The sequence below is a fragment of the Pholcus phalangioides genome, unplaced genomic scaffold (genome assembly GCF_987345545.1).
Source record: "Pholcus phalangioides strain wild (caught in Gottingen) unplaced genomic scaffold, Ppha-v1.0 ptg000014l_1, whole genome shotgun sequence".
Lineage (NCBI taxonomy): Eukaryota > Metazoa > Arthropoda > Arachnida > Araneae > Pholcidae > Pholcus > Pholcus phalangioides.
This window is the reverse complement of record NW_028301607.1, coordinates 7,444,036-7,464,117: the sequence shown is the minus strand read 5'-3', so window position 1 is coordinate 7,464,117 and position 20,082 is coordinate 7,444,036.

Sequence of the window (20,082 nt, the reverse complement as noted above, 5' to 3'; positions counted from 1 at the left end):
CATGAGTCACCATATAAGTGGGTGAGTGTATGAGTAACCACGTGAGTGTCTGTATGAGTGTATGATCATGTGCATGTGACCGTATGAGTAGCCCAAGTGAGTATGCGATTGATAGTATATCGTGACCATTTTTGTGATCAAGTGCATGACCGTGTGAGTGACCATTTCCGCGATCAAGTTAGTGACCACGCTCACTTAGTCTCTCATACAGACACATGCTGTCACTCACTCATACAGTGACCTATTCACTCACTTGTTCATTTATATGATCACTCACCCACCCACTTGGTCAGTCTTACGATCACGCACACAGTCAGGACAGGCGAAGCATTCCAGGGACGAAATGTCAGAGGCGAAACTTCCGTAAACCGAGCTAAATGATATAATACTTTAGAAAATATTGTACGCAATTTTACAAAAGAAGGTGATGGTTCGGTTGTCAGGACATCTGATTGGCGATGAAAAAATACCAGCCAAGTCTTTCAGGAGATGGTTTTGATAGTTGAAAGGGAAAAAAAGCTGGCTCTCGAATCATATATAAAGAATACAATTTCCAAAAGTGTGTGAATGCCCTGAAAGCGAAGGGATTTGTGGCGGAGGTAAATGGTCCATATTCAATGCATTATTAAAGAGATGCCCTCATGCAACAAAATTTTATCCACTATTCTTATTTGGGTGGACTTGGTCTTTTTGAAGCCCAGCAGGAAAAGTTTGCTGCTTTCTATAAAAAGTGTAGACCTATATATATATATGCCTCTGCTTTGTGCCAAAGGAAGTGAGGGGTTCGGCCTAGATGCCCGAGGATTATCTTATTTTTGTTCTATACACCTACCAAAATCATTTTGGGGACAATACACAAAAAGTCTTGATTTGGTATCCATCACAAGCCCTGAGCCAGGACGGGTCCTTACATGTTAGAAAGGGTAGGTAGGATAGGAGGCTTCATGATAACGAGACAATATTACAAAATGAAGTATTCTGTTCTGAAGACACGTTCACGATGCCGCCTGTTTATCTGGTCAATAACAGAACACTATAATCAGAAGTGTCGTAATGTGCATGTGGCCTGCTGCCAAAGTTGATACACAGATCAGCTGCTGGCAACCGAAATCAGTCCAGGGAGTAGCGTGCAGGGTCAGCACTGCAAGGATCGCTGGTTCTAATCCAATTTGGGAACTTTTTAATTTGTGAATTTTTTTTTTTAATTTCCATTTTTCGATGATCTTTGATTCATTTTTCTTCACAATGGGTTTTCCCATTATGTGGTCGACCATTTTCAAGTTCTTACCTGTCCCATGCAAACCAGCGGAAATGTGGCTAAGCCACTTAACTGCCGACAAAATCTTACACAATCAGTTTCCAAGTGCCACTTTTTTTTCGCTCACATGCTGTAATGATATGTAAATATGCCAGTGGCAGTTCATTTGATCATTTTTATCACAGACCGGGACCTACAATTTATTCCCGATTCTGAACGGCAGACTCTTTTTATACTCATCAAGAGGTTGGTGCGCTAACCCCTCGATGTGGGACTCCCTGTGGTAGCTATATTTTTTTGTGGTCGCTGTCTCTGTTGTAGCCATGTCAAGAAAGTTTCGGAAAGGCCGAACCGTGTATCAAACTTGTGACACCTCTAAACATCCTTTGGTACTTTAGGCGAGTATCTTATCGATCTGCTACTGTGCCCTCGTGGCAGATGGGGGGGGGGGGGGGGGTTTAAATATATGTGGACACTTAACACTACTACTAAACCACACATGTGCCTCGTCCATATTCCTCTGCGGAATTTCTAACGAATTGGTACATGTTGGGATGTGCATGTCTGTGTTATGAACCTAATGTGAAGCTTGTTGCTGTGTAATGCTTGTTATAGTGCTGCCATCTACCACATATTTTTTGAACTACGAGCGAAGTGTAATGTTTGAAGATTTGATCGTTGTAGGCCTGTTGCTCTCTGAGGCGAGACTTTTTAACGGGGAAGATTGGATTGCATTCGCACCTCAAAGTTGGGAACTACAAAAAACCAACTTCAGCCAACCACCACTGCAGCGACGGTCGGGTTCGAACCCGGGACCTCATGATGCGAGTCCATCACTATGACCACTCGACTACCACAGCGGCGGACACTTAAGACTTAAAGGCCAGTCGTAGTCCAGGCTCTGTCCCTGATGGGAGGACACTTAACACTGGTACACACACACACAGCTATGTTTACATGAGCTGTAAGCCTGATAGGCGGAGATTGACTTGGAAGTCTGGGGGGCAAGGTCATTATTGCTGGGGGGGGGGGCATGATGATGATGATGTCAGCTCATATATACATATATACATTAGATCAGTCGACTCCCCCTGTGATATGGGGGGGGGGGGGCAATGCCCCGCATCTCCGCCCATGGTAAGCCTACACCAAATGAGCGCAATTAAAAGATACAACAATCCAATAGCCGCTGTATGCTTAATATATATAAATACACTGTGTACTTCGTTAATAAGAGAAGCGACCAGGCAGCCACCCAGGACCACAACAAGATGCTTGGTCAGCCGAGGCAAGCCTCATTTCAGCATCTTGTAATGTCGAAGGAGCATTTAAACGGTGAAATTTGCACTCCCTCTGTTCTGGTGCCCCGGTCAGCAGACCACCTGCTCCCCTCTAGTTGTGGCCTCTGCACACCGAAAGAATGCATGGCAGAGTGTATGATATCCTCAGCCAGATTTAATGCCTAATTAAAAAATTTTTAATCGGAATGAGCAAGTGTGTCTGATAGGATATCTCAACGCTGAGAATTTCTTTACCTAGTGACTCTATGGTGCCACTAGGTGAAAAAATATATATACCAGAGCACTTCCCACTGTTCAGTAGCATGGATCTATAAATTAACCACGTTAGCAGCAGAGCCTAGTTGTGCTCAGTTCAAACTGTAACTGTATTATGGGTCTGAGCATCCCCATAATTAATTTGGAAATTAAAATTTCCTATATAAAACTCAAGACAAGCACTCCATGGGTAGAGCCGTCTTAACTACATCGCATGTCCAAGGCAAAGTGATTTTTTCTGGAAGGCCCCTCTATCTGGCCAGAAACGTCTGCTTCCCCCTTTTTATATACTCTCAAAAATTTGATCAGATCTCACAAGGCGCTCTCTGCACTCGAGCATGTTGAGTAGAACCATGCGTTGAGATGGCACTGCCCCTGTCTTAACCAGAGGGCAAAGCTTTCCCTTTTTTCACTAAGACAGCTTCGCCTGAAGGTATTGTAATGTTGACCACTCCACAGTTCCCAGGTAGGATAGGCTAATTAAGCTCTTATCATTGGAGGCACATTTACAAAAGGACTTAGGGGACTATAGCCCAGAGCGGCGAATTTGAGAAATGTGAGAAAAGCAGCAAAATTTGTGTAGCTCACACGCAGCAAAACCAGTGGTGTATTTACAGAGGACTATTCCAGGGGGCAAGTTCATAGGGGCAGCAAATTCAAGGAATGATTAGCTAAGAAAATTGGTAGAATGGCAGCAAAATTTACATAACACTCAATAAATCCGTCACTGCCTAAACAGCTGTAGGCTAGGTCAGTGAGTGATGAAAAAGTGACCTAGAGAGTGCAAAAGCATGTCAGTGCCCTATAGCTTGTGAATGACCACAAGAATGGAGCATGTGAAAACGTGTAAATGATCAAAAGAGTGCTCAGCGAGGAACAATGTCAGTGAGCAATCAAAAGAGCAGCATGTGCAAGAATTAGAATGACTAAAACAGTGAGCGAGCATGTGAATGACTTAAAGAGTGTGTGTGATCATGGAAGGGACCAAAAGTGTGAAACACAGGTGTACACTTGCAGGAGTGACTAAGTGAGTTATTGCAGAGGGTGGCGAATTCGAGGAAAGAGTAGTCAAGAAAATATTGACTGGAATGGTGGCAAAATTTGGTAGTCTGCAAGCAGCAAAGCTATAAATTTGCCTCTACTGGAGAGCGAGGGATTATGTCAGTGAGTGACCTAGAAAGTTTGGAGGCATGTGAGTGACCTACAAGAGATGTAGAGGGCAAGGGGCCACATCGGTTCACAGCAAAAACAGTGACGCAGAGAGCTTACAATGAGCTTGTGAATGATCTAATACTACTACAACCTAACCGTACATGTACCTCGTACACATTCCTCTACAGAATTGCTAATGAATCTGCACATGCCGGAATGCGTGTTCTGAGTGTATGTGTGGCCCTAACGTATTTATGTTGTCGAGTTGCGCTTGTTTCATCTTCATGCTGCCATCTGTCTTCCATTTTCTGAAGTAAAGATGGAAATTCTTGAATTTTATGTTACGTGAATATCGTGTTGTAGGTCTGCCTGCTCTCTGCGGAGAGACTTTTTCAAATAGGAGACTGGCTTGCATTCGTGCCTTGAAGCTGAAAACTGCAGAAAACCACCTTCAGCCGACCACAACTGTGCAGTCAATGCGGTTCAAACCTGGATCCTCATGACGAGAGTCCAGCAGGATGCCCACACTAATACTGCAATAGTGATGTAATACTGCAAGCAACAAGGTCAATGAGCAACCATTAAAGTGGGGTCTATGGAGCAAGGTGCTATGCCAGTGAACGGCCAAAACCATATATATAGAGAGCTTGGAAGTACGAGAGTGACCAAAAGCAGTGTTCAAGCATGTGAATGACGAAAAAAAAGACCCAGAGAGCAAGCAACCGAGTCAGTGACTGATTGAAAAAGTGACCAGAAAAGTAGCATGGGAGTGGTCAAAACTGGATCAAGAGGCAGACGAAACAGTTACATAGAGAGCTTGCAAGCATATGAGTGTGCAAGCATGCAAATGATGAAAAGAGCAACCCAGAAAACAAGTCAGTGACCTGGAGAGCATGTGAATGACTGAAAACATTGCGCAAACATATGTGAGTGGCATGGAGAGTTTGCAAACATGTGAGTGTCCTAAAGATCGACCTACAGAGCAAGTCGATCAGTGACCTAAAGCTTATGCAAGCATGTAGGTGGCCAAAATAGTATGCAAGCATGTAAGTGGCCAAAATAGTATGCAAGCATGTAGGTGGCCAAAATAGCATGCAAGCATGTAGGTGGCCAAAATAGTATGCAAGCATGTAAGTGGCCAAAATAGTATGCAAGCATGTAGGTGGCCAAAATAGCATGCAAGCATGTAGGTGGCCAAAATAGTATGCAAGCATGTAAGTGACCAAAATAGTATGCAAGCATGTAAGTGACCAAAATAGTATGCAAGCATGTAAGTGACCTCGAAAGCGAGGGATTAGGTCAGTGAACCAAATGTGTGACCAAGGTGATTTTCAAGCATGTGAGTGATGGAAAGTGTGATTTCGAGGCAGTGGCTGAGAAGGTTTTAACCCAGGGCAGCTAATTTGAGTAATGAATGGTGGGAACATAGACTATGAATGGGGTAAAGGGGTGGCAAAATTTGTGGGGCCCACGGGCTGCGTGAATCATAAATCACACGACCTCTCCGGGATCAATCTTATATAATTATATGTTAAATTATTTTTTTTTTAATTATAACCGTTCTTGTCAAGCAATACCTGCATAAAGAGCTGCTGAAAATCTGTCCCCCTCCATTTCAAAGATGCGAGGGGGGCCCGTGTCCTTGTGTGTGACCGTGAACACGGCTCGAGATAAATTAGTAAAGTAAAAATAAAATACTGGAAATATAATTGAATAAATTACATTTCTCGACATCAATTGAGCACGTGTTCTTGCTTCTTCCTCGAAATATACAGGGCTCCGGCTCAAACGAGCCGTCCACTGTTTTGCGATAGAAAAAAAAAAATTAAGATAAGTTTTTTATTTATGTTTACATGATCAGGTGTATGAGATTGCCTTTACATCGGCTGGTCACGTTTCATTTGTGGTTATTATTATGTTGATCGTAGGTACTTTTGCTGTCATCTATCGACATACTGGAAAAACATCGTTTAAAAATGAAACTAAAATGCATATGTAGGATCATCCTTGTAAACTAGATGGCAGTGAATCAGAAATATTTTTCATACGGTCATAACCAAAGCTGTATTAATAAAGATCTTGAACCGCTTTGGTCATAACCGTACAGATTTCGTAAAAAAACAATAGTGTGTCGATACAGACCAAAGCGTACGCTTTGATACCGGCCATATTTAAGCCGGGTTTTCCTAGGAATAGGTTTGTTGCGCAGCCAGCGTGAACCGAATTAGACTATTTCGCGCCGACAGAAACGTGTTACATAACCACGCTACGCGTTCGTGTTTTCCTAGCGAGGCGCATCAGATCAGGGCGGCTATATAAAGTATATGGCTTTGGCATCAGCTACTCTGTCGTCTGCATGCTCCGGTTTGAAGGGAAATAAAACACACAAGAGTGAAGAGAATATCGTCAAAACCGCGGCGCACGACGCATCTGACTCCTCCAGAAGCAGTCGGCTAATCACGCCCGACGTAAAGCGCTGTCGTCAGGCGTATTGCGCTCTGTAGGAAAACAGTCATGCTGCTTTTCTTACTGGTGAGTGGACGGCGTGTCGCGCTGGGTGAATCACGTTGCGCGCGGCACAGGAAACCTGCTCCTAGGAAAACCCGGCTTTACATCAGTGCGGCAAGTCGGTAAAACCTGTCTATAACGGTCATGGAGGAAAGAATACAAGGAGGTGACATCAGGCACGAAAATTGAAGCCGTTGTGGCAACCCTATGGGACAAACCGCTCTTTTCCCTATACTTAACATGTGTTTTTCCGGATCGAATTCTCTTAAAATATTAATATCTAAATGAATTTAAGCACCATGACTGTTTAATGCGTCTTCAGGTAATCTACATGATCCAATAAAGGGGAAAGATAAAACTTTATCCCTGTATAAGGGATTTTTATATTTTTAATTTATTTTTGAAAGGGGAAGATCATTTTTCACTCTCAACTCGTCATAAGTTTTTAGTTCCGTGCCTTCAATTTATTTAACAAATTCGATGTATCCCATTAATGTCTATGGGAATTTGATTGATTAAAATAATATGGAGCTCCAATAAAATGCAATTTTCATAATTTTTTCTTTCAACTGTTTATTTTGCCTTTTTGTTTCGTTCGTCATTATCATAGATCCGGGACATTCCGAAAGTGTTTGAGGCCCGTGGGCGCTCGCCTTAAGCTTTACGTGAGGAATTTGGATTTCTGAATCAATTCTGAGGTGCTCGAGCACCTTTTGACAGGGCCGTAGCTAGGATTTTTGCCACCCGGGGCAAACATGATTCAGCCGTCCGGGGCAAACAGAATTTTTCCGCCCCCGTGCCTCAAAGTACTGGAAGTGCTCGAGCGTCCTCCGCCACTGCGTATTTGTGGTTTTGCTGCTTGCAGGCTGTACAAATTTCGCCACCCTTCTTCCGTTCCACTCTCATATTCTTGAATATGTATGATTGAAATATATGCCGCTCATCCGAACCTTCCGCTATGTAGATGTAGTATTGAGAAAAAAAATATTAAAAATTTAAAACTTTCTTTTACGAGCCGCGATAAGTCATCTCTGGCCTATAGTATTTAGGAAAATAATCACTTTGGCTGTTTTTTTCCCTCTCTTCATTTTGTACCTATTACTTTGCTTTTAAAGTGGTATGTGTACGAAAATTTAACAAAAAACACAGTTTCGAATTAAATTTGAAACCTAAAATTGTCTGTGTTCGAGTTTTTGTTCAACGTGGACTGGAAATATTTCTACAATATTTTAATATAAACAGCTGAAAGGCATTATGTATGCTAATGTTTTGCATATATAATGTTTTTCGCAGAAAAAAAAGTCATGCTTTTTTTTCAAACACCGCTCGTTGAAGTGTCTTTAAACATTGTCTCTCTCTTAGCACTGAGATGTTACATGCTTTTGCAGAATTTTTAACAAATTAAAATGCTGAGAAGAATTTTGTGGCACAAGATATGGGTAAATTTTGGTTATTTTTTGCAAAAGGTTCCATGTTGTTGAAATTAATATTCGAAAACAAATGACTACTAAAATTGTAAAAGCTCTCGCTCAATTGTATAAATACAATACACAGAATTTGAGGGGGGGGGGGGAATCGAGTTCCTGAAGTGAAAAGAAAATTTTTAAATGATTTTTAAAAACTGGGATGTTTCTCATAGGAAAGCATGGGAAGCCACGGTTTGTTTGGGCTTACTTGATACCTTTAATAGAGCGATCACTGGCTCCATCTGGCAACTCAGATTTCCCATACTTTCTCAATGGACTCGCTTGTCGCGTCACCTCCTGTTATTCTTTCCTCCATGTATAACGGTAGACTGAAGGAACCTGGAAAAAGTATTGCTGCAGGCAGATTATCGTTGTAGACCATAAGTCACTGGCCAAATGTGATCCTTGGAGTCATCTGATGTGGCCCAACAACAAACCTAATGTAAAAGTTAACTTAGTGGAATGGCCCCCACATCTTGGAGCAGGGACCCCTGGGCGGAGACCTTTGGCGGGCCCCCAGACCAGACTTTTCACTGGACCTTTCATAGTGAGTTTGTGACATGAAAAAAAAAAAAAAAAAAAATGATGAGAATCGTCTCGGACCCCAGTGCTGGAGCCCTGTCAGCCCCCCCCCCCCTCTCCACCTGTGGCGGCCATGCTTAGCGGCACATTTTCATATCACTTTAATGATCTGCAGGTGCAGTTCCACATCGTGTGGAACTTGCGTTGCTCTTGGCAGATACCCAGATAACTAAGTCTGCCGCACATTTCAGATAACTCAAGTGACCCGTGGCACATTTCAGATCACTCAAGTGACCCGTGGCACATTTCAAATCACTCAAGGGGACCCGAGTGGTGCAATGTTAAGATGCTCGCCAATCACCATTTAGGTTTCTGTCAGGTTCGCGAATCCAATTCAGGGAAAGAGCAAGCTTTTTTTCCTATCAAGGATGAGGCGATCACCGAAAGATGCAAGGGCGTAGCGAGGGGGGGGGGGACTTGGGGGTCTGGTCCCCCCCCGAAATGTGAGAAAATGACCGAAAAAAGGGAAAAAGATGGCCAAATCCATTGTTCTGTCACTTTGGTCCCCCCCAAAAATGAAAGTGGTCCCCCCCCCCGAACGAAATTTCTGGCTACGCCCCTGGAAAGATGGCACCTTCGTTTCCGACCCAACGTGATATTGGTAGTAAATTATTAAATATGAAAGGAGTTGGTGGGTGGAAAAGTAGTATTAGAGATCAGTCAAGCGGCCCGTGACACATTTACAGATTACTTAAGTGACCCGCGATGAAGTTCTGGATCACTCAAGTGACCTGCTGCTCAGTTCTGGATAACTCAAGTGACCTGCTGCTCAGTTCCGGATCACATAGTTAAGCAGCCCACGATGCGTTTCGAAATCAATGAGGTGGTCCGGGCTCTCCTTAAGGTTGGACACGACACCTGTCGTTATACACAGGTTTCACTGTATATAAAACGGTGTTTATGAATTATTTTGCACTTGTCGGTTATCTAGACAACCTTCGGAACTTTTTCCCCCCCCAATCAGCACTTTTTTAGGAACGTTTGTTGCATCGAAGATATAGCCTGTATAAGCAATATCGTCAGGGCTTGGCTGGAAATTCAACACGTGAGCCCCACCGTGTTAGTTGACGTATAGAAAATGTGTACGGCTTTGCCCAGCGGTAAAAAAAGTCCAACATTATGATTTCACTGTCAAATATTGTTAAGAAATTGTACTGACAGCAAGTTACATTGCTGCTTCTGCGGTTTAAAAGTCTTCAATAGCTAGGTCATATAGCAGAGTGCAGGCAACCTGTTCATCATAAGACCCCATATTTCACGCATGCGGTGAGATACGCTCCCCCTCCTCAGAAGGCGGATTTATTGTTTTGCCGGCTGCTCCCCAAATTTTCCCACACTCTCTTTCCCCATTTTAGTGTAATGTTCTTGACCACTTATTCGACAAATTCTCCGCCCTGGGCTATAGCCTACCCCCCCCCCCACCCACCCACTAATGCTTCTGTGCCTCATACATATCTTTCCCGATCACTTTTTTTTGTCTTTCGCTAACCTGGTCCCTCATTTTGTAGGCCACTCACATTGGCAAGTCTGGCGACAGCTCCGATGGTTTGGCAATGTCGTAACGGCAAAAGATCTCGCGAGAATCGTGGAGATTGATCTCTCTGGAACGTTTTTCTTTTTTCTTTATAGTAGTAGTGCTTGCTACCAGGGTGGAACTAAGGGCAGTTTTTGTTTTTATAATAAGAGATCTCTCGTATGGGGTGAGAGAAGCAGCTCCTTGTTTAGCGCGTTTCGTCAAATCGCTGCTTGTAAATACGTGTAAATAGCTTTTCTGTGAAATAAATCTGTGTTGTCCTTGTTAACTGATTCTGACTTTGTCATCTCGAGTGCTTGTGAGAGACATTATCTGGAACAATACGCTCTGATACTCTCTTTGGGTCATTCACTGACCTGGTCCCTCACTCCCTAGGTAACTTTTTTGGTCACTGATGCTTGTAAACGACCTCTCTAGGTCATACATGCTTAGCCCATAGCCTGAGGACCCTATGGTCCTCTGAGTCATTTCATCTGGCCCGCGATCTCAAACCTAAAAATGAACTACGTGGCACATTTTCAGATCACTTGAGTGACCCGCGCTTCAATATATCTACTAAACCCAGTGGATCAATATATCTACTAACCCAAACTTTTATAGAAAAAAACACGGCTTCTTGACCCTATTCCTGGTTCGTCTGAGGCTCCTCAGAATAGTTTAGTAGATATTGTACATTCAATGAAGAAAAACTTCACGCATCATAAGGCACACACACATATCAATTTCTGTAGCTCACCGCGACGCCCCTAACAAAAGTTGGCGACGCTCACTTTTAGAAACACTGCACTAAACTATTCTGGGGAGCCGCAGGCAACAAAAGTTTGGGAACCACTAGTGTAAAATAATAGATAAGCTTATTTTGCTGTTTTCTTCCAATTTCTGAATTCAAATATCTCAACGGTTCACTAGTAAATATGCGGCCATATTTACATGAGCCCCCATTTTATGAGAAGCAGCTCCAACTTTACTTACTTTCCCTGAATAACTTCTATTCTTTCTTTAAGCTCCGGATCCCCTGTACCGACCTCAAAGAAACCCGGTTCATTAACATTAGTGAAGACAGGTAGGATTTCTCAACAGTGGTTATGCTTAAAAATTTGCCGATAGATGGCACTGTATGCGAGTGGCAAGGGAAAAATTTGCTCGCAGGACGGAAACAGGGCCATACGGTATTTTACCATTAGACGAAGTCCCCAATTTTCTATCTGTGAGGTGCTATCAGTGCGCAAACCTGCGGAATTAGGATAAACGAGAGAAAAGTATGTTTCCCGCTGCAACCATTACCTCTTCAATCTGCAAAAAATTCACTGTCTCGTGTGGTGAGTGTTTACGACATGTTTTATCGTTGACCCATTCTTTTTGAGGAGATCACTAGCAATACCTTCTATAGCAGAAAGCCTCCGCACGAAGCTTTGACGTCACTGAAGTCGTCCATTTCACCTGTAGCCATTGGATACAGCAGTCCGACGTATACGAAATCTTTACTTTGTATGCAGTACAGGTGTCCCCCCCTCCCATATTCGCGGTCACCCCCGGAACGTAACCTCCGCGAATGAATACGGGGGGCCGACTGTATGCCCAATGTCGTCAATACCACATCATTTCGTCACTTCAAATGTCAGGGCTATCTTGCAAGCATCATGTGGCCTCGCGCAAAATGATTTTTCTGAGACCCCACATGGCCAGAAATGAAAGCCTAGCAATCAACAAGCTTACCCTCGAAAATTTGAACCAGGTCTCATTTTTATGAGGGTCCTCCCTTGCACTTGAGCCCCCTCTCACGAACCGTGCCCGGACGTGCTCATGCGTACGACACTGATGTCAATGATGTAAATCACATAATTTTTTTTGTCAAATTGCATGATTGCACATTGCAATACCGGTGAAGCAGCTGCTGAAGAACCCTTTCGGGAATGACAGGGTGACGCGACACGTGCCACCCTCTCCCATGTTTCAGGCAGAGCCATTCTAAGAGCATCATGGGCTCTAGGTGAATCGATTTTTTTGAGGCCCTATCTGTCTAGAAATGCGTCTGCCTACCAATTTACGTGCTTATTCTCGAAATTCTTAACCAAATCCCATGATCATAATCATTTCAAGATATAATGAGCCCCCCCCCCACCCCCCACTGCTCTTGAGGTCCCCGGGTCCATGCGTTAAGAGGGTTACATTAATCTATCGTTAAATTTTCAAGTGTTTTTCAATTTTCCTTTGCATCTGTGGCATGCCCCCCCCCCAAACAACATCCTGCAGCAGAGTCCCTACACTGGGATTTTTGTGCGGGGGGGGGGGGGCAAGTCTGAGTTTCCAAGAGTTCCACGGGGAAAGTTTTGTGAAAAACAAAAATAGTTAAGAATCGTCCCGGATCCCCACGCTCCAGCCCAGTCAACCATTTTTGTCAACCCACCCATGTTCAACTGTATTCATGCAAATTTTTGAAGTCATTCTTACCAGCGAGTGTTTCTCACTTTATACCAGTGTTTTTCAACCTGTGTAAAGAATGGGGGTACTTGTAAGGAGTCCGCGGGATCATTTACTGTCATTGCATGAATTGCAGTGCTGTTAAAATCATAATTTATTACTTCATTTTTCAATGACATGCGAAATTACAAAAAACCCTGTATATTTTGGATTTTATGGGGACGGGAGAGGACTAGAAATTGACCTCCACTGCAGGGGGGATCCGCGACATCAGAAAGGTTGGGAAATACTATTTTACAATCGTTTTGAAATCGGAACTTTAACTGTAATCACAAGCATGTATATTTGACATTTTTATGATAATCATGTTTGAAATCATCACAAATTCTAATTATTATCGATTAATTAATTTTTTAAGAATTTTTTTAAATGATATTTTAAACGTTCTTCATGGCTCTTCAGCTTTTTCTTTTGGACGGTTTTTATGCGTAGCTTTGCATGTTTGTGTGCGAAGGGTCCTTTAACCACTTTATGATCAAGGACGTAATATTTCGTCCCCACGCCGGTGGAATAAATTCAAACAAGTTCACTCTATGTTTTCTTTCCTCTCTCCTCCTCATCATCGCTAAGCTTTGGGGCAACCCTATAACTTTTTTCTTGGTTTCTTGTACACCCTGATAGTGATCCCCCCCCCGTATGTATCTTTCTTATGAGAGTGAAAGATAGAGCTGGTAGGGTGAGGGTGAAAAGAGAAATCTACTTCGTACCTGCATTCTTATCAACTTATCTATTACACTGTTTTACTTTTTTTTTAAATTGTTTTTTTTCTCCCTTCCTTTTCTCTTCTACTTTTTTTTTTCTAACGTACGGTTATTAGGTTTGGACAAGGTTAACATATTTATCGCCGATTCGTCAAATAGAGAGCATCCGAATTCCTTGCCAATCGCTTGTAAGCGTAGGGTTTGAACATGCATCATTGCTGCCTTTGAAGATAAAAATTCAGAATCCCCTTTTTGCACATGGGGAGGGGGGGGGGGGAGGTAATTTTCTTTCAGTTTTGCATTTTGAATTTACTGGTAGATGTTCCAATTAACGACAACCAGTGTCGTATTTACAGGGAGCTTAGCGGCCCAGTGCGGCAAGTTTAGAGGGGGGGTGGAAAATTTGATGAATGAGTGTTCAAGAAAGTCAGTAGAATGGGAGAAGGGCGGTAAAATTTGTATACCCCTAAATAAATCCGCTTTTACCAAGACAGTAAAGAACTGCTAGGTCAGTGAGTCACCAAAAGAGCTACCTAAAGAGTGCGAAAGCATGTAAATGACCAAAAGAGTGATCTAGAGCGTGTATAAACTTGTGAATAACCAAAATAGTGATTTGTGCAACATGTGAATCACCAAAAGAGTGACCTAGAAAGTGTGAAGAAAAAAGCATGTCACCATAAGATGATCTACAACTTGTATAAACTTGTGAATGACAAAAAGTGTGACTTGGACAGTGTGAAATCACGTCAATGACTGACCAAAAGAGTGACCTAGAACGTGTGCAAAGATGTGTGTGTGAGCAAAACGATGTGCTAAACTATAAATTCGCCTCTGACGACAGAAACTCTTTGCTTGTTGTGGAGCGTGTGTGCAGCGTTAGAATTGAAAAATAAAAGTCGCTGGTCCGTGGGACCAGTGAATGAATACGAGAACCTACTGTGCAGAGGTTTTTAACAGCTGGCTGACACGAAGATATATTTTGGGAAGAGAGAAAATTCAACTGCCCCTGCGGAGAATCGAACCCACGTCCTTTCAATTTCCGGGTGAACGCCCTAGACCACAGTCTCCCAAACTTTTTGTTCCATCGCCCCCTTCATGAGAAAATTTTCCCTCTCATCGATTCTCATCTCAAAACGATTCGGAATTCGTGTCGAAGTGAAAACGTCGAATAATTGAGGTTTTACGTTGCATAAACGGAATGATTCTAACATTAAAAAACGTATAGGAATTAATGGCGACCGAATCCAAACGTCGTATAAATGCGAAAGTCGTCAGATTGAGCGACGTATAAACGAGGTTCCACTGTATATAACTACAGTGGAACCTCCCCTAACAGACACCTCCCATTAACGGACACTTTTCTGATCCCCGGTCCGGAGGCTTTAATGTATTTTTCACTTTCCGTTAGCGGACAGTAAAATCAGGCAAACTTTCAAATTTTTTGTTCGGAAAACGGGAATTAATCATATTCAACGAAGATTATGCATAATCTGAAGCTCGTGTTGGTAAATCGTCACTTAATTAATTGAACGTGGTCCATGATGGTAAATTCTGATGATAATGTTGGTTTTGCTTGCTTATAACGTGTGAAGAACGCCAACATTACAAGACTGATAATGTTGTTATATAAATGTTTCTGTATTTTTCACACTTATTTTAATTTAATTTTTATTACAAAATATGTGTAGTGCACGTATCATGTACGGGTAAATATAATTATTTGGTTCAGTGAAGAGAAGAGTTGTTATAAAACAATTTCATATTTATCAGACTTTCCAACTTTATTTCGGAATTATGCATAATTGCCTCTAAAAGTGATAAATGCAATGAAGTACTTAAGAAAACATTCTTTATCGAGATGATTGGTGATTATGCATAACTACCGGTGTGTATCAATTTTTTCAGTAATATATATAGTAAAATGTATAGGAATTAATTGCGACCAAAACACGAGCTTCGTATAAATGCGAAACTCATATGAACGAAGTTCCACTGTATATCGTATCGCCCCATTACCGGGCACTCCCTGCTAGGGGACACAATTTTTGGTCCCCATGGGTGTCTGTTATCGAGAGATTCTACCGTATTCGAAATGTACTATTTAGAACTCGGATTATATGCACTAAAAAAGTGGTAAAATATGCTCTAAAACTATGCAATTATGCACTTAAAAATGCAAAAATATGCACTTAATAATGCAAAAATAAGCACTGAATAATGCAAAAATAAGCACTGAATAATGCAAAAATAAGCACTGAATAATGCAAAAATAAGCACTAAAAATGCAAAAATAAGCACTTAATAATGAAAAATAAGCACTTAATAATGCGAAAATAAGCACCTAATAATGCAAAAATAAGCACTTAGAATACAAATAGTGCACTTAAAATACAAATAGTGCACTTGAAATGCCAAAATATGCACTTAAAATCCCCATATATGCAATAAACACCCCAGAACATGCACTAGAAATCTTAAAAAAGCCAAAAATTCCGAACTATGTACAAAAAATGAGAAAATATGCATTACAAAAATTACCATGCAAAAAAAAGCAAATGTGTTTCTAAAATGCATCTTTTCTATTTCTTAGTGCACATGCATTTCATTTTTACAAAAAAATATCCCCTCATATATATACCACATATGCAAATATCTTCTACATATTTTTATTCAGGCATTTTTCAATTTTCAGTTTGTTGTAGCGAAACTTCGTAGAAACATTGTAGCGAATGTTTCTCAATTACGAAAATACTAGTAACAAAAGAATTTCGACACTATTTTCTAAAAACAATTTAACACTTTGACATATCTCTAGAAATAGCCTTACAATAAAACGGTTAATATTCCTAAAATACTTGTATTTAGGGGGCCATTCAAGTATTATGTAAGCAGATTTTCAGCGATTTTTGATCCCTCCCCCCTTGTCAGCAAAACACTGAACCCCCCCCCCTTCCTCCTGTCAGCAAACTTTCGTCAGCAGCTTAAAAATATTTCATATCTTCAAAAAGGGGTGGTTGATGACGTAAGCAACCTTCAACCCCACCCCCCACCGTTGTCATCAAATCCGAAACACCCCCGTCCCCCGATGCTGACTGCAATCTGAGAAAATCGCGCTCGAATTGTTTTTATTTCTTGTCTATGTTACTGCCAAAGCCCGAAGTAGGCCCCGTAGCGAACTGGCCAGCCCAGTTCACCCGACCAATGCCCGCAATTTCACCGGGATTTGTCTGGCCCCCTATATGTCGCTAGGGATGTAGCCTATGTATATCATTTGATCATTTTTGTCGCACCATGGTCATTTTCTGCATACGAGGGCTAATTAGACCGGGACCTACAATTTATTACCGATTCCGAACGGCACAGGCTTGTTTTTTTATACTCATCGAGAGGTTGGTGCGCTAACCCCTCGATTGGGGACTCCCTCGCGGTAGCAGTTTTTTTCTGTTGTCAAGTCGCCGTTTCTGTTGTACCCCTGCGTCAGGAAAGTTTTCTGACGAGGACGAACCGGGTATCGAACTCGCGACACCTCTAAACATCCTTTGGTACTTTAAGCGAGTATCTTATCGACCTGGGCTACCACGCCCAATATACATATCCGTATACATCCCTATATATGGATCACTACGATATCGATATTCAGATTTCTTTGGTTGTTAGGGTTGCAATCGCTGACCATATTAACTATGGTTAGCTATGGCTAATTATAAATGGTCATAATCATCACACAAAAATTACGCCAACGCGGCGATGACCCCGAATCATGTGGGGGCCGGCGAGGGCCCGAATTTCGGACACTGGTCGAATCAATTGGTTTGGCCACTTCGCGAAGTGGCCAACTTCGGGCTTTGGCAGAAACATATACATTTACACTCTATAATTCTTTCTCTTATTTCAAAAGAACAAATCAACCGATTGATACGAAATTTTTTACGTTTGATTCGCAATTGAATGAAATATTTTTATAAAGACATTTTTGAAAAAACCAATTCCGGTTGTCGCGATATACCTGTTGAGCTTTGCTGTTTAAGACGATTTTCAGCTTTGGTTTTTTAAAGTTACAATATTGAGAAAAATAGTAAAGTTCTCCAAAACGATGGTAGAAAGTCGCCAAATATTGTAGACTTCTATGGAAACAACTGTTGTTGTTTTTTTTTTTTTGTAGGGAAGGCGAAATGTCCCGCGTAGGCGAGAGTTGTCTTCCTCCATCTTTTTTCCATCTTTCAAGACGATGACGTAATGTCCGTAAGAAAGACCAACTTGTTACGTCCTTCGTGCTTTCTTTTTTGGTTTTTTTCGAGAAAACAAGATGCACAGTAAAGTAAAATATATTGTTTCAAGAAGATAGCTCTTCCTTGTAAATATGGGCGCAGTCCATGCCAGCTAAAAGAAAGTCCGCGCTTTAAAAAAAACCTTGATTATGCAAATGAACGACAAGGCTCCAGCCCTGAGGCCCGGGATGATTTTCATCATTTTTTTTGTTTTTTCATGCTATAAATTCATCATAAAGGGGCCCGTGAAAGTGTGGTCGGGGAGACCGTAAAAGATCCCAGCCTATGGGGGCCCTGCTTCAGGATGTGGGGGCCCCGATGAACCCTCCCTTTCTCCTATCTCAGTGTTTCTCAACCACCGGGCCGCGGCATCAGTCAAACCGGGCAGTGAGAAATTGATTGTCTCTCATCTGTCTCCATTCCATATTTTCCCATTCACTTCACATTAGTCGTGGTTACCATAGTTTCCCAACCTTTTTTGCCCCATCGCCCCCTTCTTCAGAAATTTTTTTCTCCAATCGCCCCCCAACGCAATCTAACCCATAGGATAATATGTTATACCCGTAGCTTCTACCGCCCCCCCCGGAACTTCCCATCGCCCCCAAGGGGGCGTTAACGCCCACGTATAAAATTTCAAGTATAAAATTTGTGTCTAAAAATGCGTGCAAACGTAATTACAAGCTTGACAAGCATGCACGTGCAATATTTTTGCACAAAGATGACTGAGCGTCTGTTTGAGAAAATTTTGCGCAAGCATCGTGATTGTGCAAGCGGCTTGAGCGAATTTGGTAATGCATGCCGCGTTTGCGCAAGCTTAACCGTGCGGGTACCTGTATCAGTCTACACGCTTCAGGGAGCTCTGCTTGTGAATGAGCGATTGAGACAGTCAGAAGGGGAAATGAGTGAGTGAATGATCAATTGAGTAGGTCAGTGCGCAAATGAGTGACCAAGTAAGCAAATGAGTGAGTGAATGATCAATTGGGAAGGTCAGTGTGTCAATGAGTGACCAAGTAAGCAAATGAGTGAGTGAATGAGCAATTGAGAAGGTCAGTGTGTCAATGAGTAACCAAGTAAGCAACTAAGTGACCAAGTGAGTAAATGAGTAGTGACCAAGTGAGTAAATGAGTAGTGACCAAGTGAGTAAATGAGTAGTGACCAAGTGAGTAAATGAGTGTCCTAGGGACACTCACTTGCCGAATTGTTTGTAGGTTAAGTTTCCGTAAATAGCTTTAGTGTACAAACCGGTGCTTGCGCATCAGGACCGTAACTAGGATTTTTGCTACCCGGGGCAAACATTATTTTGCCACCCCCACAGTTTTAAAATTCGATAATTTTGGAATGGTGTTTTTGTTCCCACCTAAAACTGTCGCCCCCAAAAATTTTTGCCGCCCGGGGCAGTTGCCCCCCCCCCCCATCTAGTTACAGCCCTGTTCCGCATGTATGCCCGTGCGTGTGGAGACGGGCAAAGGGAAGTTGTGCATGCTCGTGAGAAAAGATTGCACACGCATGCTTGTCAAGTTTGCAATTACGTCCTGTAGCCGCCTTCATACGGATCTCATACGTATCCGTACCAATACTATAATTTAATTTCATTCAAATTTACCAGTCAATCGATATAAAGTGTCCGCTAGATCCATGGAATGTGGGACCCCGCTGAAGAAAACTGAAGCCCATAGATGTACCCTCCTTCTTCGCCAGATCTAAAGGCTGCTACACACTACTCTGACGTGACGTGGGGTCAGAATAGCGTGCAGCAGCCTTGAGTCAGTTATTTTCGTTATGACGTTTATGCCATGCACACGAAAGCTAATTAAACTAATATGTTATGTCCAGAAAAATAATTGGCTTAATGTGGTACATGCTGAGCCCCCACTTGAGGGGGGGGGGTGTTTCTCATGAATACATGTGTAAAAAAAATTGATTGGCTACCGCCGAATAATATCTTTGTTTCGATTCTGCACACCGTTTGGAGAAAACGAGGCCTAAAAATATTTTAAACATTTATCATAATAATAATAATAAAAATAATTAAAGAATAATCATAATTAATGAAAGAAATGATTTCACAGGTTTATTAAAATTCACGATTGATGCCAACAGTAATTTGAAAAGACCAATGACAGAAATTATTTCAAGATTAATGAAAACAATCATTTCAAGCCATTGAAAGTAATAGTTCCAAAACAATGAGAGCAATTATTTCAATATTTAGGAAAGCAATGATTTCAATGAAAGCAATATATTTTTGTATTTAGCAACCATTTTAAGAATAATGTAAGCAATAACTTCAAAGCTATGAAAGAAATAATTTCAAGATTAATGAAAGCACAATAATTTTAGAAATGATAAAAAAATAGTGTAATTTCGCGCATTCCATAAAAGAAATGAACGCATGGTTAATGAGTCGGGATCCTGTCAGTATCTGTTTCCTCCCGGGGGCGAACGGGTCACGTGCACGGGACTCGCCAATTTCCAGGGTGCCCCCTAAATTGGCTGATCTTTGCATTATACACTAAACCCCCCTCCCCCGTCCCATCCGCAAAAGTCAGCAAAACTCCGACCCCCTCCCCCTTGTC